We start from the raw sequence: 9,034 nt of genomic DNA, 5'->3' as shown, positions 1-9,034 counted from the left end.
CTGAAACTTTCTTTTTGCCCTCACAACTACTCTTTTATTTTTATTTTTTTTCTGGATTTGTAATCCTCATAACTCTTTTTTACTGCAGTTACACACAAGGATGAAAATTTAAGGGCCATTTCAGACAGACTCTGAAAGATTTTTCTTGGCCTGTAAGGCAGCACCTTTCTACTCATCAAACCATTTCTCTTTTTATTTTTAGGTCTGTGGATCATTATTTTACCTTCATCTGTGTCCTGTTGCATTTTATCAAAGTCTAAGTTCTGACTGTATTTTAACCTCTTTCTAGCTTGGAAATCTTATATTCCCTCTATCTCTAGCTTGTCTTTGCATCAGTTTTTAGTCTAAGGGGTCAATCTTTCCTTTATGTCCCTGTGGTCCACCTTATTTCATAGAGCTTAAGGACCAAAAGGGAGCAGTAGATCATCTAGTCTGACCTTCTATATCACACACAGCAATAAATTTCACCATCACCTCTTTAGGGAGCTCAATAATATGGGTTAGAATGAAGCATTTCAGTCTCCAGAAACTAAAACTACTGTGCGCCAAAAAGCTCTAACCTACAGTTGTGTAGAGAATGCATCTGAGCTCCTTGAGAGCTGAGAATAGTGTGATAGAGGCAACTAAACTTCCACTTCTTCAGAGATGAGGGATAGTCCTGTATGGAGGGCTTCTCCAGGCATAGAACATGGAAGGGCCCCTGCATTAGTGGTTACAAAGTAAGAATGAAGGATTTATGTATTTTTATCTTACTTTTAATCTGACAGTCATGGTCATCTTCAGAAAGAGCATTCTTCAATGCACACCAGAACCACCATTCCCTTGCACATATGGTTATAATGGGCAGTGACAATGGGTCACCTTATAAAGGATTATGCACCTGTAATAGTATCAAAACATCAACTATTTGTCTTAGGTAGTTCTGGAACGAAGTATTTCCTGAATGGTATTTGGATGAAGTAGGGTTTAGAGATGCCTAATAGCCATGTAGAGGTTTATTTGACCTTAGAGTCTATTCCCTCTGGTACAGAATCATAGTGGTAGCTGAGTGTTTTTAATACTCATCAATCCTTTTCATGTTTATAATCTCTTACAAATTAACTATGCTGATCATGCTTTATTTCCATTCTGCATTACCTCAGATTCCCACTGTGTCTTGTCTTTGAGAAGCAGGTCATAGTTGTGTTTAAACTTGGCAATTTCACTCCAATGGTTTGAGGTGCACTATTTTCACTTCTGGCTTTTTACCCAATGTGTTTCTACAGTTTGAGTATCTTGGAATTTCAGTTTTAAGGAATAAACATGAAAGTAAAAGATAAATTGAATCCAAAATGCTGAATTGTACTTGGGTTTAGCATCCAAGCAACACAATCTTACTTTTCCATGATTCGGAGGGAAAACTAGGAATCAGCCCAAGTTTGCATATTTTAATGAGCGTTTTGAGTTAGGAAGCCCTGCAAGAGTGAAGAAGGTAGGATTTGCATTGATTTGGATTGCACTGTGTATGAAGCATTAGGAGAAGCAGTTTGAAGGAAAACGATCAAAAACAGGAAAACCAGAAGTAAGAGAACATAAACTAGTCAGGCAGAAGAAGGGAATGAAGCAGAGAGAGAGAAAAAAAAGGGACACGTGACACCACCACTGGTACATATCCCAAACCTATCCAGATTTCTTCTGGTGCATTTAGTTTTCTCAGCACAGCTATAGACTGCAGCTGCCTGGAAAAGTAAATGAACACATAGGAACAGGATGAATGAATGTCATAAAGTACAATGATGGCTCTCCATTATGTCAGTCACACATTCATCCCAAGGTGTGCATCTGTCATCCTGTGTTTACTAGTAGCTTTGGAGATATTAAGGCAGGTGAGGTCTGTTATCAATTGTGACAAGATGGATGAAAGCATACTTGCAATGAATAAAAATAGTGAGTCTAAAAGAAAGCATATAAATAGGCTGACATGTATTAAAAGGCCATAAAATCTCATTCCTCCTATATTTTCACTGGAGTTGAGTTTTATAATGGAAGTCTTAGGCAGACAATGTTCTTTGGGTAAATGTGATATTTTTTATTGGACCAACTAAACGGTTGGAAAAATTGTTCTTTGCAAGCTTTAGGATACAAACACCCTTCTTCAGGCAGAGAACCTTGTCTGCCTATGTCCATAAATCAACACAGCTACAACCAACACTCACAAATTATGGGAGTCTGATTGTTATCTAGGAACTTTTGTTAAGTACGAGTTTTATTGCCAACTATGTCCTGTCCTATTGAATCAGTCTTTTCTAGAAAGTCTGTCTTGATTTCGTGATCACTGTCTCAATTAACTTAACTGAAAAAATTTAATATAGTTTTAAACATGCACAGAAGCACTTACACTGAGGTAATGCAGTCTCACTGAGGTAATGCAGTCTCATACAAACCTGTGTTTTTGTAGGCTCTTATACTGTTTCCTCTGTAACAAAATATCCTCTTCACCATTTTCTCTCTTTAACTTCAATGCCTCTCTTTTTTGGGTCAGTAAAATGTATATCGGTGTCATCAAAATCTTAACATTTATTACCCCATGGTCTTTACCTCATTTACAATAGTCTTTATTCTTAAAATGGAAATTGTTCCAGCTATAGAGGTCATGTTCAATTTTGTGATTAGTACATGCCAGTATTTGATGTCATTAACTTGTATTTTTTATTATTAACTACTATTATTGGTCATTATTTGTATATTATATAGTGTATACCTTTCTATTTCTTCTTCGCTAAGAGATTGACTTTTATTAGTAAATGTTTAGGATTGGGAATCCAAAAAGAAAGATGACAAAGCCGGTAGAGAAATACAGATCGCTCAAGCAAGGGACTAACAATAGAAGGATGGGGGTGAGGAGGGGAACGCAACTAGGTTAAGGAGATACAATGTTAGCCAACTAAGCCCAGGGGTGGGGGATGGGGGGAAGGGGGAAGAGGAGGGAGGGGGTTCACGAAGCTGAGAGAGAAAGGAGATAGATACATACAAACCTGTTACAATGGTCCGCAATGGTGGAGGAAGTGGTTCGAGGGAAGCGTCTCAGTCCATATAGAGTCTCATCACGGGGGTCCTCTTCAGGTGGAGCGGGGCCGTCTGTGGTTGAAGAATCCTCTCAAAGTGAAGGTCCATCAGGTGCAAAGGGGGGCACGGTTCAGGCAGTCCCCTCTGGGTCCGGTCCGGTGGCAGCGGCGGCTCGTCTGGTGGGGTCAGAGTACTAGCCCATGATGTGTTCCATGTAGATGTTGCGGGACCAACGGATGGTGTTAGACACCGTGAGGCAGTGCATCAGCTTGGCATAGCGGCGGGAGACACGGCAGGCACTCAGGACGCTCTCGTTGCTGGGGTCCCAGGCTCCAAGTGTTCCCACGATGAGCGCATCGACCATCATGTCGTAGCTGCAGCCCCTCAGGGTGTTGGACAGCGGGGCGTACTTCTCCTGCTTGTGAGCCCAGGCATCGGTGAAGGCTTGGTGCTGGTTCTCAAAGGGGATGGTGACATCCATGATCATGACCTTCTTGGCCTCTTCGTTGGTGATAACTATGTCAGGTCGCATTTGGCTCTCGCAGCCCGGGACAGTGCAGTTCACAGAGATCTCCCCCGCTATGGCCAGGATGGTCCTCACCAGGCAGTCCTGAACAGCGTTGTGGTGAAGCTGTCAGGCTCTGGAGTGTGGCTTGCAGCTGCACAGCATGTGGGGGAGGGTCTGTGCTGCATAGCCACACTGTCAGCACCTCTCGTCCCAATGACCGAAACGCACGGCCCCGTTCAGAGGCAGGCAGTTGAGGTGGGTGTGGTGGAGGAAGTGCCAATCCGTGAAGTGCATGAAGCTCCCACTGGGCATGAAGTGATTGCTAGCATCCCACTTTGAGGTGATGTCAAAGACCTTGCCCTGGTCGGGTTTGGCCCTCAGGTCGCTGGCGTACTTGTTTTGGACAGCATCCTTCAGAAACCTCTCCAGGAAGGTCCTCGTGTGGGGCATCACGGTGATGCGGTCGGCATGCGGGGCTGGTTGCAGGGAGACTCTCAGCTCCCCGTGCTCCTTGGTCCAGGTCCAGGCGCAGCTGATGCATTTCCTGAGGCAGCGCATGGCATTGTAGCCTCGGCTCCACAGCGAGGCAAAGTCCCCACCGTCTCAGCTGAACTTGCCCTCCAGTGAGCCGCTGAGGAAGGTGGCCAAGTCTTGTCTGGTCGGCTGCCTCACGATCCTCTTGTGGGTGGTCTCCTCGAGGGCGGTGGTGGCGATGATATTTACCGTTGTATCCAGGCAGGTCAGGAGGCGGAAGGCGTGGGTGACCACCATGATGTTGCAAAGGTCTCCCATGCGGGGGACGTTGGCGCCTCCCTGCCAGTAGGGGATATGCAGGACTCATTGCTGGCCCTTAGCGGAAGGTGCAGCCACTTCTTGAGCAGCCACCGGATCTCGGTGTCCGTCTTGTTGAGGGGGGTCTTGGGGACTGCTGAGCCTCTCAGGACAAACGCAACATGGGGGATGAGGAAGATGTTCACCGCATCTATCTTCTGGCAGGGGGCCAGCAGGGACGAGTCCAGCTTGTGGGCATCCTGCACAATCCCATTGATGGTCTCCTCTGGCGTCTGCTTGGCTTGGTGGCCAGTGGGCATCCCCAGGTGGTAGTAGACCTTGCCGTCACACAGGTGCCTCATCGCCTGGCCCTGGATCCTGAGGGTGGAGTCCAGGATGTGGATCTTCTGCCTGCCGTCGATGTGCAGGGAGATACACTTGGCGACGCTGAAGTGCAGGCCCATCCACCTGGCCACCTCGAACGTCACGTCCAGCATCTGCTGCTGCTGGGTGGCGTCAGGATGAGGTCAGCCAGATATAGGTTCTTCTCTGTAATCAAGATCAGAATAACTGAAGCTGTTTGATCAATGCAATTCAGAGAGAAATATAGGGACATACTTTTTAACTAAAAATGAACTAGGAAAAATGATTTTTTCCCTCATTTCGAGTGACAAAATTAAGAAATGGTAAATGTCTTGCCAACTATAACACCTCAAAAGTTCAGGAGTCAAGTTCCCCATCATTACTAAATAATGCAATTAAAAGGAAATAATAAATCTTGGATCACTTTCAGGTTTCATCTAGCATAAGAAGGTACTAGCTATCATATTATATTAAAGAAAATGAGGCATTACAGTCGCTATAAAAATAAAACATATAACCAATAGGTTTTAACACAGAAAGTACAATAAGAAAGTAAAAAAAACTATAGAAGGGTTTGTAACAGACAGTGAAGAGCTAATCTTGCAATTTTGGGGGCTATAACCAGGGTTTGGAACAACAACAATAAAAATAGACAAAAATCAGAGGCAAGCCATTGGAATACTAACCATTAAGCCTCGACAAATAAAATTGAATTGGTAAAGTAATGGAAGTCACCCAATGTAGCATGAAGCTGATGGAGGATATGCACTGCTCTGGCAACATTGACATGACAGAGAGTTAAAAATACTACCAGAACAAAGATGTGAGCTGGAAAGATAGTTGTGATTTATATTTAAAATGCTAGCAAAGTCACAAAAGGTTATATGCATTCTGACCACCAGCATAAATTAGAAGAAAGCTGCATATGTGGGATAAGATGCAAGAAATACAGTGAACTGCACTACTTTGCAAGTTTGCAGGTACCAGAAGAACATACATAGCATAAAGAACAAGAACAATAGTATCCCACTAAAGGAATGGTTTCTGGGACCAATGGACAAGGTTATAACAGGAGATAATGAATCAACTTTAAAAGAAGCAGGACATTTATTAAATTTAAGTCGGACTCTAATACAGAAACCAATGTACTTTCAGAAATGGTGATTTTAGCACTAGAAGAAAGCTACAAATATTGAAAGATAAACAGCTCAGGGTTTATGTTTGCATGCTTATTCCCACTAAAAGAATATGTGAATCAAATGTGTTGGCAATTTACAATTTAAAAGATAATACTTGTAATAGTACCAGGGACCAATCCAACATCCATTAGTAGATAAAATGTATGTTCTGGTTTTGGTATCATCAATGACACATTCTTTCTGGGAGGCCATAGGACTAAACCAATTGATTAAGATTTTTAGGCCATCTTCTAGGGCAGTGATTTACAAATGGTTTTTGGCTGTGTATCAAATATTGTATCAAATATCGTGTATAATATTTTATACAATATTTGATACTGGTTTTTGGCTGTGTCTAAAATATTGCTGCTTGACCCCTTGCACTTGACACGTTTCTGCCAATGGTGACATCAACATATGGCAACACCATTACTCACCATGTGTTGACCAATAAGAAGCTCCACTGCCATTATTAACAGTTAGTCATGAACTTTTTGCTCTGGAATTAATTAAACAAGTAGAGAAAAAAGGAGAATAGGTATACCCCTTGGTCACTATAGGAAAAAAGAGCCAATAAATATGTAAAAAGGGAATGTTTTCCACTATGTAAAAAAGGAAAAAGGTGTAGGAGAGATGGCTGATGCCAAATATATTTCTACACTTGGTGGATCAGCAGGATTCTGGCAGATGCCCTTAGATAAATAGGTCACATTTTGTACACTTTACACACACCCATCAGTAAACCTTGTTTCCACAGCTGACCATTTGGCTAGTGTTTGACAACTACTTTTTCACTGAAAAATACAAGACTTGGATGATATAGGCCATAGTTATGTTCATATAGGTAATCTTTTAATTTGGAAGAAACAGGGTAATCAGAGCATTAAGAAACTGAAGCTCCTAAAGCTAAAGAAACAAAACTGTAAATATCTGTCAAGGGAAACAAGACATCTGGAAGAGAAGCTAAAACTCCAAAATACACTTAGATCACAATCTGGTTGAAGCCATCACTAACATGTCTGTCCCAATGAAAAAGGGGATTAAAAAAATCCTTGAAATGGTAAAGTATGTAAGAAAATGTATGTTTTGCTGATCTGCCCAAACCATCAGCCTGTGACTGATACTGTGCAAACATCTAATGAAACCTGGGATGAAAATTATGGTAAAAATGTTTCTAACCTGAAGAAGCTATTTCAAGAGTCCCTAATCTGGAGGCATTAGGTCAGTTAGATTAAATTTAGTTGTCCCCAGACAAAACCATTCAAAACCAGGGACCAGCGATCATGTCCACTCACAAGAACAAAGCATCTGTATACTCAAGTAAAAGTGTCTGTTGGAGTCGCAGTTGTGCTAGGCCATTGTTATGCTAAACTATAGTAAACTACAGTGCCAAAAAGCAGTATGGGAGAAAGGGGACTCCAGACTGTTGAATGACCCAGTAAAAAAGGAAAACAATACCAACACACTAATGAACAAAAAGACATTTAAGGGAGTAAGAAAGCAGCAGCTAAAAATGTAAAAGTTAGAACTTACTGATGATAGTGCAGGTGTATGAACTTCCCAAATGATACAACTAAAGATGAACGTCTTGACAGAGGCAGAGATGAGTGGGCACAAGATTTTTTTCTTAAGGGGTGAAGGAGGGGGGCTTTCAGGCTTAAATGCAGGAGTTGGGAGACCTTTCCCTCGTGGAGTCCAAGGGGAATGTGAATGACATATGGTTTTCTACTGGTCACGGACAAGCTTCACCAAGTCAAGCTGATTGTTCATCAGACCAACTGGTGTTCTGTCCAATGACAATAAACCTTTCTGAGCTTTCACCACTGGACACATATCCAAGTTGTGTTTTCTGCATTGCCATTGAGATCCGGAAGATGGCTTGCCACCATCGACCTTCCAGAACATACAGATCCCAATCTGTATAACAAAAGCGACAGCAACCAGATATCACCCAAGGAAACACTCCACATGCTTCAGAACAACAGAGACCACTGTCCATGAGCTTCAGAGTAAAATATTTCATAATTGTATTTATGGAAGTCCTATGATAGCCGCAACTGACCATAAATCACTTATTGCCATTAAAAAGAGGTTTGGCATCACAGCCCTCAAAGAAAAAAAAAATATATATATATATTCTTTTTAGTTTGTTACAAATCTATACTCGGTGAATTGAATCCAAACCTGGTAAAGATTTCACCTTTGCAGAGATACTCTCTAAATTCAGGTTTTCCAGATATCAATCTGCTTTAAAAAAAAAAGAAAAAGAAAAACTCAGTACACATGTGAAAAACTCAGTACACATGTGAATTATTGCCAGAGTTAGTGCTCAGAATGATAACCTGGAGAAAGTAATATACCTGAACAACATATTCTGAATATTAGTATAAGATGAAGTCCTCTGACCGCCATCTCTCAGATACAACTTTGTTAAAAGAAATGAGAAATATCTTTTTGGTGTTGCAGAAAAAAATTAGATTAATGTACTACTGAATTACTGAAAAGTCTGAGTTTAAACTCCATGCAGTGAATTCCCATTTAGATATTTTAGTTATGTTTTAGACCCCATTAGCTGCAATCCAATGGGCTGATGGTGAATGCTGCCAAAATTAATAAAAACCCCAAATGGGTGCAGAATCAGACTTTGATCTACATTTAGCACTGCTTAACTTTGGTCCAAGTATGCTCTGTACTCCATTTGTAGCCCTGGGATCCATCTTATTTGTTCACAAACTCACTCCTTAATTGCCTGAAGTAATGCAAGAAAAAGCTCCTTATTTCAAGAAATAGAGCATATTGTATCAGATGTTCAGCCACTGTGGACCTAATGAGAAACCCCTGGGCCTAGTTAAAGAGAGCTAGAGAACATGTGACTGGAAGAGGCAAGAGAGCATAGCAGGCAGGCCTGACCACCAGAGAGGCGTCCGAACCCTCTGGTGAACCCTGAACCTGCTACCATGCCAGTTATAGGCACCATATTCACATTCTATGCGTGGGTCAAGGAGACATTAATATGCTATCTAGCTAGAGAGGTACCATCCTTCCTCCTATACGTACTCAAAAGCTTAAATAGCTCCTAGTAGACATCAATGCAGGGATAGGGACTTTGACAATACACAGTTTTTGGGGAGTCCAATATTGTCCTAAGGAGTCCAAACATTGTGATTTG

The 9,034-nt window shown here is 41.8% G+C and overlaps 1 pseudogene; it reads right to left on the bottom strand.

The window, feature by feature from the left end:
* Positions 1-3,175: 3,175 nt before the first annotated feature.
* Positions 3,176-4,686, bottom strand: LOC149867611 (uncharacterized; annotated as a pseudogene).
* Between the last annotated feature and the right edge of the window lie 4,348 nt (positions 4,687-9,034).

The sequence above is a fragment of the Crocodylus siamensis genome, chromosome 4 (genome assembly GCF_052110815.1).
Source record: "Crocodylus siamensis isolate JL-2025a chromosome 4, ASM5211081v1, whole genome shotgun sequence".
NCBI classification, from domain to species: domain Eukaryota; kingdom Metazoa; phylum Chordata; order Crocodylia; family Crocodylidae; genus Crocodylus; species Crocodylus siamensis.
The sequence above is the reverse complement of the archived record's forward strand: the minus strand, read 5'-3'. Positions and strand labels throughout refer to the sequence as shown.